Here is a 13790-nt window from a genome sequence, read left to right as displayed (position 1 = left end):
AGAGAAAGAGAGAGAGAGAGAGAGAGAGAGAGAGAGAGAGAGAGAGAGAGATAAAACTACCATCTGCTGATTCACTCTGCAAATGGCTGCAAGCCAGGAGCCAGGAGCTTTATCTGCGTCTTCCACGTGGGTGGCAGGGGTCCAAGCACCTGGGCCATGTTCTTCTGCTTTCCCAGGTACATTAGCAGGGAGATGGCACAGTCAGGACTCCACCCAGCGCCCCTATGGGATGTCTGCATCGCAGGCAGTGGCTTAATTCCTTAGGCCACGACACTGCCAGCACCCCCCACCTCTTTTTAATGATGCATATCATACAGAGAAAATTGGCCGTGGCTGAAACTTCGCAGAAAAGTTAAAACATAATTGAAAGCTGGAAGTCCCATCATCCTTCCTCAAGCCCTTCTCTGGCAGGCGCTGGGCAGCCCCCTTTCACTGTGGATTAAAAAAAAAAAGCGAAAGCAAAAAAACGGTTACGACTGACTTACTCTTCCCTTGACTAGCTTTGCCTAAGGAAGCATTCTCCATTTTCTCTCCTTTGAGCCGCATACCCTAATGCCGGGCCCAACACTCTTCCTGTTTCCAGACCACTGACAGGCGCGCACCCTGTCACCCAGGACGCCAGGCCTAGCACCCTCCTCGCCCCATGGGCTCTGCCCAGAGCACCCCCAAGCGGCGACCGCGCCGCCGCCGTCGCCGTCGCCAGGGCAACCCCTCCGCCCAACCCCGGGCGGGCACGTGACGCCGGCGTCACGTGACGGGCAGTCGGCGCTCCCCCACTCCTGCCCCCGCCCCCGCGGAGGGGCGTAAACAGGCGCCGCGCTGGCCGACGGGCGGCCTTGCTGCGTCCGCGTCTACGGCATGTCCGAGGCGGGCCGGGCCGGCCGTGTGGAGAGCTCGGCGCCTACCTGAGGTAGCTCCGGCCGCCGACGGGGCCTCGGCCTCCGCGCCGCGCGCAGCCGCCGTCGCTGGCCGCGGCCGGGGGCGGGGCGGGGCGGGCCGAGCCGGGGGCCGGCGCGGCCTGGGGCAGGGCCAGGGTGGGGGGTGTGGCTGCCGCTCGCGGGGTCCGCGGCAGGTGGGCCCCGGCCGTGCGCTGCCACCAGGCTGCCGGGACACCGGCCTGACCCTAACGTCCGGGTGTGTGCGGCCGCCGGCGGGGGCCCGCGGGATCGCTCGGGGGTCTGCAGGTGAGGTCCGGGCTCGGACGGGCTGGTCAGCCCCGGCTGTGACATGCGAGTCTGGGCTGGCTCCGTGGGAGCACCTCCCATGTCCGCCGTGCGGTGTCTGCAGACCGGCGCGCGGCGCAGCCGCCGTCTCCTCCCGGCTCGCTCTGCCTTGGGTTTGCGTTCTGTCCGCCGGAATTTCTTAGTCCGAAACTTCGGGAGCCGGCGTCATGGTGGACGTTGCCGTTGGCGTGCTGCTTGCTTCAGACCTTATTCGGAAGCCCGATTAGTAAAACGTGAAAATGAAACCTTTTATGAGGGGGAGGGGGCTCCCTGCCTCCCACCCCACCCTCGCCTGGCTTGGTGGTGATGGGGGGCGGGGGGCGGTTTGCCTCCTCGTGGAGCCGAGGCCGCGTGTGTGTGTGTGTGTGTGTGTTGTCGGTTTGCTGGGGTCCGGAGCAGCCTTCTGTCGTTGATCTCTGCCGCAGGGTGGAGAAAGACCCCGTGCTTTGTGATGGAGACCCCTCCCTGGCTTGCCGTCCCCGGGGACGGAGAAGCCGGCGTTAGGTCTGCAGCCCCGGGACCGCCTGCCCCGTTGCCGGGCCGGTTTAGGTGCTCAGGTGCCAGCCGGCCGTGGGAAGGCTTTAGGCGAGGCTGTGTGGGTGGCTTAGGACGCACCCTTTGAAAGCCGCGGACACTGAAAGCGCCCACGGACCCAGATCGTTAGAGGCACGGAGTCCTGTGAGCGTGCTCATTTGCGAAGTCCCGGAACCCTATCGCAAGAGAATTTTGGTTTTGGAGAGCTTTGGGTTTGTGGGAAAAGGATGTTCTGTTTGATTTACCCAGACTGTGAGGTGGTGCTTTGTAAGGAGGAAGAAAAAGCAAAACAACTTATATCAGGACTTTACTTTTAGAAGTTAAAAGCAATGCGGTTTCCTGTTGGTTTTGTTGGAGACTGGAGTTGTTAAGAGATTCACTGAGATGTGGAGTTTGATGTTGGGAAAACCATCCCACTTTCCAGCTAATCCACTCGTGCCTCTCTGAGAAGTCCAAGAACGGGAGGAGGAATGGACAGAGTGCACCTGGTGCAATGCGTTTACTCTGTTCAAAGCAAGCGCACTTCCTTCGTCTTTGGTTTTAGCTTCGGCAAGCCACTTCCTTTCTCTGGCTTTTTGTTTCTGCTACGAAGTAGGGAAATTGGGTTGATTACTGCTCTGTCGTTTGGCTGTAAATGGGGCTTCTAGGTAACGTCTGAATATGAATTTCAGATAAATAATGAGTCCATTTTCAATGTAAGTATTACACGGAGCATACGTACGCTGTAATCAGTCGTCTGAAGCTCACGTTCAGCTCAGCTCACTGTATTTTTATTCTGTAAACTCACTACCACGTGTTTTGTCTTTGTAGTATTAGAAATTCACCCAAGCGTAGATGATAATAAAGTAATTAAGCCAGTTAAGAAACCCTCTTGTTCCTAGCAGTAGTGTCTAGTTCCTGAGAGAGATTACTCTTTCTCTGTGGTCTCATTTCCTCACCGTATACGTTTGATTTCTTTGGCCAAGGTGTTTGGTGCAGGGGTTAAGATCTAAGATGCCACTTCTAGGGGTGCCTGGGTTCGGTTCCTGACTCCACTCCTGATTGCAGCTTCCTGCTGATGTGCACTCAGGAGACACCAGGTGATGGCCCAAATGCTTGGTCCCTGCCACCCACGTGGGAGCCCTGGATTAGGTTCCAGGCTCTGGGCTTCAGCCTGGTCCAGCTCCAACTGCTATGGGAGCGCACCAGCAGATGGAAGGTCAGTGTTCCTTCTCTCTGTCTTGCAAATAAAAAAAAAAAGAGAGAGAGAGAGAAGTTATATTTTTGCCATAATTACATAACATTTAGGTGGTAAATATTTTTACAGTATCTGAAAGCAAATAAAATATTTCCAAAATTTCTAAAAGGGCTCTGAATTTGAGTCTTGAAATGGCATATGCTTTTTTTTTTTTTTTTCCTGTTTACAGCCCTGTCTGTTCTCCAGGTATGTGATTGGCTCTCTAAAGCAGTGCACTACTCTGATGATACTGAACTTGTCAGGAAGCTGTCCTGCTGGTCCTGTCCCCCGTGAGCATGGGAAATGATCAGTGCATGCATATTAGCATTTATATCTTAGCCAGTTTGTTAGGCTTTGCTATGTTGAAGAGTTTCACTGTTGACGTTATATGTCAAGGAGTAAAATTTTTGAAGGAAATTCCTGGTTTTTATTTTAAAAGAAGTTTTATTTCATTTTATCTGAAAGGCAGAGAGAGAGATATATATCTTCAGTCTGCCAGTTTACTCCCCAAATGCCCACAGCAGCAGCCAGGGGCTGTGCCAAGCTGAAGCCAGGAGACTTCAACTGCATCTAGCTCTCCCACATGGGTGGCAGGGGCCCAGTACTTGAATCTTTCGTCTGCTGTCTCTGAGGGCGCATTAGCAGGAAGAGAGATTGAACACCATCCAGGCACTCTTCTATGGTATGTGGGCATCCCAAAGCTTAATCTTCACTCTGCCAGTACCCACCCTAGGAATATAATTTTTGATTTTTCTTTTTGAGAGGCAGAGACAGATGGATAGGAAAAAACTCCTTTCTGCTGGTTTACTCCCCGAATGCCTGTTAACTGGGAGCCGAAACTGAAGCCCAGTCTCCTGTGTTGGGGCCAGGGAACCCCACTGGCTCCTGAGGTGCGCATCAACAGGAAGCTGGAATCAGAAGCAGAGCCAGAACCTGACCCCAGGAGGTCATCTTTTTTTTTTTTTTTTGACAGTTAGACAGTGAGAGAGAGAGAGAAAGAGGTCTTCCTTCCGTAGTTTCATCCCCTAAATAGCTGCTATGGCCAGAGTGCTGCGCCGATCCAAAGCCAAGAGCCAGGTGCTTCTTTCTGGTCTCCCACACGGGTGCAGGAGCCCAAGCACTTGGGCCATCCTCCACTGCCTTCCCGGCCCACAGCAGAGAGCTGGACTGGAAGAGGAGCAACCGGGACTAAAACCCGGCACCAATATGGGATGCCAGTGCTGCAGGTGGAGGATTAGCCAAGTGAGCCACAGCACCGGCCCCGGGAGGTCATCTTAACCACCAGGCCAGGCACCCTGCTGCAGAGTTTTGTTTTGATCTTTATACCAGGCCAGGTCCATTTCTTGGCCCACCTCACTGTGAAATGCCTGATTTTTCAAATTCATTTGTTCATTCAGTAATCAACAGAACATTTCAGTGCTGTGAGCCAGGCTGCTGTGGAGACCCAGGTTCTGGTCCTGCAGGTGCTTATCTCTGATAGAAGAGGGCTATATGAGGAGGGCCATGGTGATACAGAAGCTGTAGGAATTGAGAGGAGGATGAGAGACTGAATGACAGCTCCATGGTGGAGGTGGTATTTACTCCTGGCCACGGAGGTGGGGTGAGTCAGGAAGATGGGCAGGCAGAAAGGTGAGAAGGGCAGGGAATCTGTCTTCTCCGGTCTACAAAGTATGCTCCATGTTGGCTTTGGTGGGCTAGGCAGGGAGCAGGGTAGTGAACAGAGGAGCTGGGAGACTGCTAGCAGCCTTTGTCCTGGAGCCCTTCACCACAAACCAAACAAAACCAATTAAGCTGCAGGCTTAGCACACCCACTTCCCACGATGCACCTGAGCCTCTCTTCTCATGCAGCAGATACCATAATGACTACGTGTATGTTGAGCTCCGCATGGAGATGCCGTAAAGCCTTCCTAGAGGTCACTGTGTGCCCTAAGGCCCACCCAAACTCTGGCCCATTTGTGTATTCTGTTAGGGCACCACCCCCTGCCCGTGAAGGGGCAGCCAGAACCTCACTGGGCACAGCAGCAGAGTCCCTGTGCTCATGGAGAAGAGAAGCCCTCCTGCTGCCCGAGTTCGCTTCTGAGTAATCTCTTAAATAAATCACGCTCACTCTCACCCTTCATCGGTGTCTCTGCTTTGAATTCTTCTCTCACACTGAGAAAAGAACTTGAACTACATCTAGCCAGGAAACCCCCATTTCCCACAGTGGCTTGAGAATAATTGGTGATAGGGTTTGCGTGTGGTTTTCAGGTTGCTGTGATGTTCTCACCATGTAAACGTATTTGGAGATCTACTTACCTGTCTTTGCATGTCACACGTAAATCTGTGCTTACAAAATGGAATATTACCCATCCCATCGAAATCTCCCGTGTACCCTTCCTTCCTCTCACACGTAACCACCATCTAGAACTCTGTGTCTCATTTCTTCATAATACTAATTTACATCGTATAGTCCCCCAACATGTTGCTTGCTTTTGCATGTTTTTGAACTGTATGTAAATAGCACCATGCTATGTGGATTTTTTCTTTTGGTGACTGTTTTTCGCTGATGGGTTGCTAAGGTGATGCTGTTTTCCCCAAGTGGCAGAATCTCACTGGGGTTTGCATCTGGGATTGGAGCTGTTGCATATAAGGTGTGCACATCAGTGACTTAAGTATTACCAGGTTGCTTCCTCGTGTGGCTGTACTGCAGTATTCTCTCCCAGCAGTGTATGAAACCCCCTGTTGTCATTCTGTCTATGTGCTTACCTGTGTTCAGTGTGAGAAAAATCATAGAGCTAATAAAAGTCCATTATTCAGAGTATTACAAAGAGCTCTTGCACCTCAACAGTAACCAGAGGAAGAACTTAATTAGAAAATGGACAAAGGATTTGGGTAGATACTTCTTCCGACAAGACCTATAAGTGGCCATAAGCACACAGAAGGATGCTAACCCAACCTGGGAGGTAGCTGGTGCAGTGGCTCAACTAGCTGAGTCTTTACCACCCATGGTGGAGACCTGGGTTGAGTTCCTAGCTCCTGGCCAAAGCCCAGCTCTGCCTGTTGCAGGCATTTGGAGAGAGACTCTTGCACATTAACCGTCAGGGAAATGGATATCAAAACCATACTGGCCGGCGCCACGGCTCACTAGGCTAATCCTCCGCCTTGCAGCACCGGCACACCGGGTTCTAGTCCCGGTCGGGGCACCGATCCTGTCCCGGTTGCCCCTCTTCCAGGCCAGCTCTCTGTTGTGGCCAGGAGTGCAGTGGAGGAAGGCCCCAAGTGCTTGGGCCCTGCACCCCATGGGATACCAGGATAAGCACCTGGCTCCTGCCATCGGATCAGCGTGGTGCGCCGGCCGCAGCGCGCCTACCGCGGCGGCCATTGGAGGGGGAACCAACGGCAAAAGGAAGACCTTTCTCTCTGTCTCTCTCTCACTGTCCACTCTGCCTGTCAAAAATAAAAAATAAAAAAAAAACCACCATACTAAAATGCCATATTACACCAGTGAAGATGGCCATAATATAATCAGAGAAAAACAGGGAATTACAGGTGTTGGTGAGAATTTGTAGAAATTGGAATCTTTGGGGCTGGTGTTGAGGTGTAGCAGGTAAAGCATTCACCCACAATGCTGCCATCTCATATGGGTGCTGGTTCATGTCCCAATGGCTTCACTTCCAGTCTAGCTCCTTGCTGAAGCTGAAAGCTTGGTAAAAGCAGTGGAAAATGTCCCAAGTGCTTGAGTCCCTGCCATCCATGTGGGAAACCCGGATGAAGCTCCTGGCTTCGGTCTGGCCCAGTGCTGGTCATGGTGGGCATTTGTGGAGTGAACCAGGTGATGGAGGATCTCTTCCTCTAACTTTCAAAATAAATAAATTAATCTTTTAAAAACATTGGAATCTTCATGTATTGTTGGTAGGAATATCAAGTGGGACCGCTGCTTTGAGAAAGAGTCTGACACTTCCTCAAATGGCTAAATATGATATTACCACATGAGACAGCTGCTCCATTCCCAGGTACCCAAGAGAAATGAAGCCATATGCTCATATCAGAACTTGTATGAATGTTCACAGTAGCACTCTGCACAGTAGCCACAAAGTAGACACAACATAAATGGATAGCAGCTAATGAAAGATGAAATAAATATAGTTCACCCACACAGTGGAACATTATTTAAGCATGAAAAGGGTGGCAGTACTGACACATGCCGTGACTTGGATGGGCCTTGACGTCATACCAAGTGGAAAAGACAGGCACTCAGCCACGTAGTATGTGATTAAAGCTATGATTGGATTGTTACACATTATTTGAATTATTGTTCACAAATGCTTATATCTCAGTAAAAAAAAATTCCTGGTTTTGGTCACATTTAAGTTTGTTGATCTTAGATGTATCCCTCTTTCAAATATTGAGTAGGCATTACAATATTTATAATACATGGATAGAATGTAAATAGTGTTACCCCTTAATCACCAGTAAGGAGCAACCTTACATTACCTTTGATGCCCTGGGTACCCCATTCTGATCCCAACCCCTTATCTCCCCACGGATGTAACTGCTACCCTAAATTTTGTGTTCATTGTTTTCTTTTTTTTAAAGACTTCTTTATTTATTTTGAAAGAGTTAGAGAGAGAGAGGGAGACAGGAAAAGATGTCTTCCATCCACGGGATCACTCCCCAGATGACTGCAACAGCCAGCACTGGGCCAGGCTGAAGCCAAGAGTTTCATCTGGGTCTCCCACATGGGTGGCAGGGCCCAAGCCCTTGGGCCATCTGCTGCTGCTTATCCCAGGCCATTAGCAGGGAGCTGGATTGGAAGCTGAGGAGCCAAGACATGAACAGGGGTGCCCATACGAGCTGCCGGCCTTAGAGGTGGCAGCAATGCTGGCCCCTGTGTTCCTTGTTTTCTTGGTGTTTATAGTTTTACTATATTTATATCTCTAAGCTGTGTTTTTTATTTTTGATAATGATTTGTTTATTTGAAAGGCAGAGTGGCAGAGAGAGATCTTCCATCTGCTGGTTCACTCCCCAAATGGCTACAACAGCAAGGCTGGGCCAGGCCAGGCCAAAGCCAGGAACACCATCTGGATCTCCCTTGTGGGTGGCAGGAGCTGAAGGATTTGGGAATCTTCTACTGCCTTCTGCGTGTTAGTAGGGAGCTGGGTTGGAACGGGTGTTCCAGTATGGGATCCTGGCGTCGTAAATGAAGGCTTAGCCTGCTGCTCCCAAATGCTGGCCCTGAGCTATGCTGTTTTGATTGATATGCTACTCAACTTTATAACTCCATGAGACTTAAGACTCAGCCGTGCAGTTCCTTGCTGTTTCGTTTTTGTGTTGTGTCACACTGTGTGACTATTCCAGTTTGTCCTTTGTATTCCTGATGAACGGCTGGGCTGGCAACTTTTTTTTTCTTTTTTTTTTCCTATTTCGAGCAGTGGTGATGTGAACATTCTTGTGCCTGCATTCTGGGTCAGGCAGGCAAGAGTTTCTTTGGGCGTGGTCGGGTGTGGAGCTGCTGTGTTGTAGGGTAATGCATTTCTTCATCTTTTTCTAGTAATGTTAGTTTTCTACTGCTGTGTTCAAGTGATCACGTAACATCACATGCATTTTATTATCTGTAGGTCAGAAGTGTGCTGTGCCTGGCCTGCTTACCTGCGCTGGGTCTCAGGCAGCTGAAATCAGGCTGTCGTTAGGACGGCATTCTTCTCTGGAGGTTCTGAAGATGAGACCCACGCCTTAGCTCATTTAGGTTCTTGGCAGATTCAGTTCTGTGTTGTAGGAACGAGGACTGTGTTTCCTTGCCGGATGTCAGTCAGTGCCCATTCTCAGTGTCTGGTGGCTGCTCAACATTGCTTGCCTTATGGCAATTAATAAAGAATAATTTTATTTATTTTCATTTTATTTGAAAGATAGAGAAAGATAAAGAGAATCTCGCATTTGTTGGTCCAGTGCTGGAGCAGGTGGAAGTCAGGAGCCGAGAACCCAGTTTGAGTTTACAGGTGGGTGACGGAACGCAAGTACGCGAGTTATCAGCTGCTGCACAGGAGGAGGAAGCTGATTGGAATGAGAGCAGAGGAGCCGGGACTTGAAGCAGGCGCTCTGATGTGGGATGTGGGTGTCCCAAGCGGAAACTACCACCGCACCAGACATCTACCTGTCTCATCTTTAAAGCCACCAGCAGGCATTGAGTCCCTCTCAAGCTTTGGGTGTCTCTGCTCTCTCTTTCTGCCTTATCTCTTCCCCCTCATCTTTAGCTGCAGACAGTTCTCTGCTTTTGGGGGCTCATCTGCTTAGATTAGGCCCGCCTGGGTAACCTAGGCTGCTCAGTATTTTTCATAGTCACTTTACACTTGGGCCCAGATGAATGTGTGATTCAATAAAGAGGGTCAGGAATCTTGGAGGAGTATCTTTAGAGTTCCGTCTGCCACACTCTGTAATGTAAATTGTTTTCCCTAGTGGTTGTGCCAGTGTGAATTTACCAGAGTAACATGTAAGAGTTCTTGTTCTATGTTACTTAATATGGTAACAGTTAAGTTTTCTGTTAGTTGGTAATTGGAAATCGGTATCTCATGGTGTTTTTAATCTGCATTTATGGGCTCATACTTATCCAAAAATAATAGGTAGCTTTATTTTGTTGCCTTTTTTAAAATAAAAGATTTATTTATTTATTTGAAAGTCAGAGTTAGAGGGAGAGACAGAGAGGGAGAATTTCATCTGCAGGTTCACTCCCCAGTGGCTGCAGTGGCCAGGGCTCAGCCAGGCTGGAGCCAGTAGCTTCTTTTGGGTCTTCCACATGGGTGCAGGGGCCCAAGCACTTGGGCCATCTTCCACTGCTTTCCCAGGCACATTAGCAGGGAGCTGGATGAGAACTGGAGCAGCTGGGACATGAACTGGCACCCATATGGGATGCTGGTGTCGCAGGTGACAGCTCCACCCACTATGCTACAACACTGACCCCTATTTGTTGCTTTTAAAAACATTTTTACATGAATAATTTTGTATGTATGTGTTCTCTAACAAGTGAGGTTTTCCCTCAGAATTGTGCTTTGGGGTTTATCTTTGGAGTTTTTGTAATGACTGGTATTTTGTTGTGGGAGTGTACAGATTGAGCATTCATAATCCAAAAATCTGAAGTCTAAAATGTTTTGAAATCTGAAATGGCTCAAAATCTGAAACTTTTCGAGCCCCACAGTATGCTCCAAAGTTTTAGATTTTGCAGCATTTTCAGATTTAAGATTCTTGGATTAAAGATGCCTCAGCCAGTAAAGTCTGTACAAATATAACTTAATTTAAAAAACTCGATTTTCTTTAATTGAAAGGTAGGGTGAGAAGGAGAGAGAGGGAGAGACAGAACTTCCATCTGTTGGCTGCATACCCCAAATGGCTGGCCCAGACTGAAGCTATGAACCAGGAGCTTATTCTGGGTCTCCCACATGCATGCAGGTGCCCAAGCACTTGGGCCATCTTCTGCTGCTTTCCCAGGTCACTAGCAGGGAGCTAGATCAGAAGTAGAGCAGCTGGTACATGAACTGGTGTGCATATGGGATGCCGGTGTCACCTTTGGCAGCTTTACCTGCCGGTCCTGAAATTTAGATTTTTAAAAAAGATCGATTAATTTATTTGAAAGGCAGACTGACAGCGAAGGGGACACAGGGAGAGCTCTTCCATCTGCTCGTTCATTCCCAGATGCCTGCAGCAGCTGGGGCTGGGCCAGGCCAAGCCAGGTGTCCCATGTGAGTGGCAGGAACCCAAGTCCTTAGGCCATCATGCGCTGCCTCCCTGGGGTATTAGCAGGAAGCTGGCTAGACCAGGCTGAAACTGGGAGTGAGGAATTCAATCAAGTCTCCCTTTATGGGTGGCAGAGACCCAGAGACTTGAGACCTACTTGCTGCCTCGCAGGGTGCACATTAGCAGGAACCTGGAATGGAGAACCAAGGTAGAACTTGAAGCCAGGCACTTTGCTATGGGATACAGGTGTCCCAGTTGGCGGCTTAAGCACTGCACTAAATGTCCACCTGTAACAGGACGCACAGCTAACAGGCCGCTGTCCGATACTAAACAATGGTGTCCCTGCCTTTGAAAGGACAAAGGTCCAGGCCAGACAGGCAAGTAAGTGATGCTTCAGAGATGGGTCCAAGTTATGTAAGCGTCAGCCAGGGATGGTGCCTGCTGACTTGTTGGACTTTTGCTCTCTCAGAGGAGGAAGTCACAGCTCAATGAAATTGTTAATATAGTCAGCGAAGACCCATCATGGTGTGTCTTAGTGGTGATGGCTTTAACCCAGTTGCACTAATGATGATCCACACCCTAAGTTCTTTTTAATCTGCATTTTTTGTTGTTGTTTAAGTGCATGCTAAGTATGGTTTGTTTTCAGCTTTGAAAATGCTGCTTTTGTATGTCCTGTGAAGTTTTCGATGATTTGTCTGGGAAAAGAGCGTTATTTTCTTTGGGTGATCTTTGAGTGCTTGCTCTTTTCTCTTTAAGTGGAGTTGTGAGCTGTAAGTTTGTGTTCCTGGCTTCTGCCGAGACTCAGAGCTGAGTTTGTCATTGACTGTGGGTGTGTGGCCAGCTTCCCTGGCGGTGTTTACGGGAATGGGCCATTTTGATAGGATTATCTTCTTGCAGTTTCTGCTGCAAAGCCGTCTTTGCAGACGTGGAAGATATGAAGGGTGGAGCGCGCCTTGGGGAGAAAGGCATTTTTACTGCTTTTATTGAGTTGGGATGCTCCTGTTCCCAATTGCTGAGGTCAAATTTTGGTCAGCAGAGGAGCGGTTCTCGCCCTGCCCCAGTATCTGATCGAGGAGGTGTGTTTAGCGTCCTTTCCTGGAGTCCCTCAGCCTCCTTTACCCACCTGGTTCTGGTCCTGCTAGCGGGGGGTTGGGGCTCTGTTGTCTTCAGGGATACATCGATTTGTGGTAGGGTTTCTTACCCTTAGTGGGGTTGCATAATTCCTTAGTTTTGATTTAAAGATTTATTTATTTACTTGAAAGGCAGAGTTGGGGAGCGAGGGAGGGAGGGAGAGAGGTCTTCCATCCGCTGGTTCACTCCCCAGATGTCTGCAATGACCCGGGCTGGGCTGGGCCGGGCCGGGCCGGGCCAAGCCAAGCCAAGCCAAGCCAAATCCAGGAGCCTGGAATTTCTTCCAGGACTCCCACGTGTGTGCAGAGGCCCAAGCAGTTGGTCCATCTTCCTCTGCTTTCCCAGGCGCATTAGCAGGGAGTTGGATGGGAAGAGGGGTCTTGAACTGGCGTCCATGTGGGATGCTGGCACTGCAGGCGGTGGCTTTACCCGCTACACCACAGTGCCAGCCCCTGGATAATTCTTTGCTGTGGGGAGCCGTTGTGTGCATTGCAGGATGCCTAGCAGTGCCCTTGGCTTCTTCCTACTCAATGCCAGCAAAACACACACACACACGCACACGCACACGCACGCACACGGCCAGAAATATCTCTAAGGCACTGCCACAAGTCCCCTGGGTGCAGATTCACAGCTGTTGAGAGCCGTTGTTCTCTTGACACCTCTCACCTGTTCCATTGCCTGATTAGAGTGAGCTCACTCCATCTGCTTTGTCTGTGCGCTCAGCCTCGCTCACAACCCCCTGCTCAGCCTTGTGCTCCTCTCAGCCAATGAGGCAGAGTTGCCAAGTGCAAGGTGGAATCAGCAGGGCCTAGGGCGGGGCTGGAGGCAGGTGTGGCCCAGGGTAGTGGCTGAGCTCGGCAGCACAGATGGTTGTGTTTTTCCCAGCAGCTCTTGATTAGGCTGCCAGCTGCTGCTCCTGGACGGGAAAGTCAGCTGACAGCACTAGCGGTGGTCTCAGCAGCACCATGCCAGTCAGGTATGTGGGGTCGTCGTACCGGCTCAGGGCTGCCAGGGAGACTGTTCTGGCCTTTATTTGAAAGAGGAAAAGAAAAGTGAGATTGCTTCTTGATGAACTTCCATATTTAACTTAAGGTTTCAATTTCGAAGTGACTTGAGTAGGGAGGGTGCATTTTTTACATGCATGAGAAGAAGTGGGAGAGAGCTTGTCAATTAGGAAGCAGCCAGTGTTTCCTGGACACAGCGGGGGTGTGCCATTCCCTCAAAGAGCTGGGCGTGCAGAGGGAGCAGACAGCTGTGGGAATGACACCAGCAGGAAGGACAGGTAGCTGTGTGTTAGGTGGGGACAGGTGGTGAGGGGTGGGCAGGTGGGTAGCTTGTGGCTAGCCTGGAGGCTGGGCCAGGCGTCACTTGTCACTTCCTTGTTTATATTGTCAGACACTCACTGTTCTTAGCACTTCTGTTCTGGGCTTTGTGAATTCTTTTTTTCCTTCTTTTACTTACTTAAGATCATCCTAAAGGCCCACTTTTGAAAATTTAATTTCCTTAATTTGTATTACATCACATTTCCCATTTAATAGCTTTTAATGACTGCGTATTGCATTTTGTGGTTTACTTAACCGTGTCTCTTTTGTTTGTGGTGGATTATTTAAAATAGTTTTGCTACTTTATTCCTTGCTGATTATCTTTGGGGATAGATTTTTTTTTTTTTTCTTTTTAAAGATTTATTTCTTTGAAAGAGTTACAGAGTCGGGGAGAGAGAGCGAGTGAGCCCACTCCCCAGGTGGCTGCAACTGCTAGCACTGGACCAGACCAAAGCCAGAGTCAGAATTCGTCCTGGCCTCCCACGCGGGTGCAGGGACCCAAACACTTGGGTCATCCTCCACTGCCTTTCCCAGGCCACTAGCAGGGAGCTGGATTGGAAGTGGAACAGCCGGGACACGAGCAGAGATAGTTTTAACCCATAGTTCAGGTTTCTTTCACATGGTGTCATAAACCAGAATGGTGTGAATTTATTTAAAGCT

General features: G+C 49.8%; 1 protein-coding gene across 6 annotated transcripts in view; it reads left to right on the top strand.

The window, feature by feature from the left end:
- The first annotated feature begins 808 nt into the window (after nucleotides 1–808).
- MARCHF8 (membrane associated ring-CH-type finger 8) overlaps nucleotides 809–13790 on the top strand; it is a 113612-nt gene continuing 100630 nt past the window's right edge. For 4 of the 6 annotated variants that reach the window (XM_062214389.1, XM_062214392.1, XM_062214385.1 and 1 more), the window contains exon 1: nucleotides 809–910. The gene's annotated coding sequence lies outside the window, so the exon portion shown is untranslated. Of the gene's footprint in view, nucleotides 911–1078; nucleotides 1185–8863; nucleotides 8949–13790 lie in introns of those variants that run through there. The other 2 variants (XM_062214386.1, XM_062214387.1) reach the window with 2 other exon arrangements.

Source organism: Lepus europaeus, chromosome 17 (genome assembly GCF_033115175.1).
Source record: "Lepus europaeus isolate LE1 chromosome 17, mLepTim1.pri, whole genome shotgun sequence".
Lineage (NCBI taxonomy): Eukaryota > Metazoa > Chordata > Mammalia > Lagomorpha > Leporidae > Lepus > Lepus europaeus.
The sequence above is the reverse complement of the archived record's forward strand: the minus strand, read 5'-3'. Positions and strand labels throughout refer to the sequence as shown.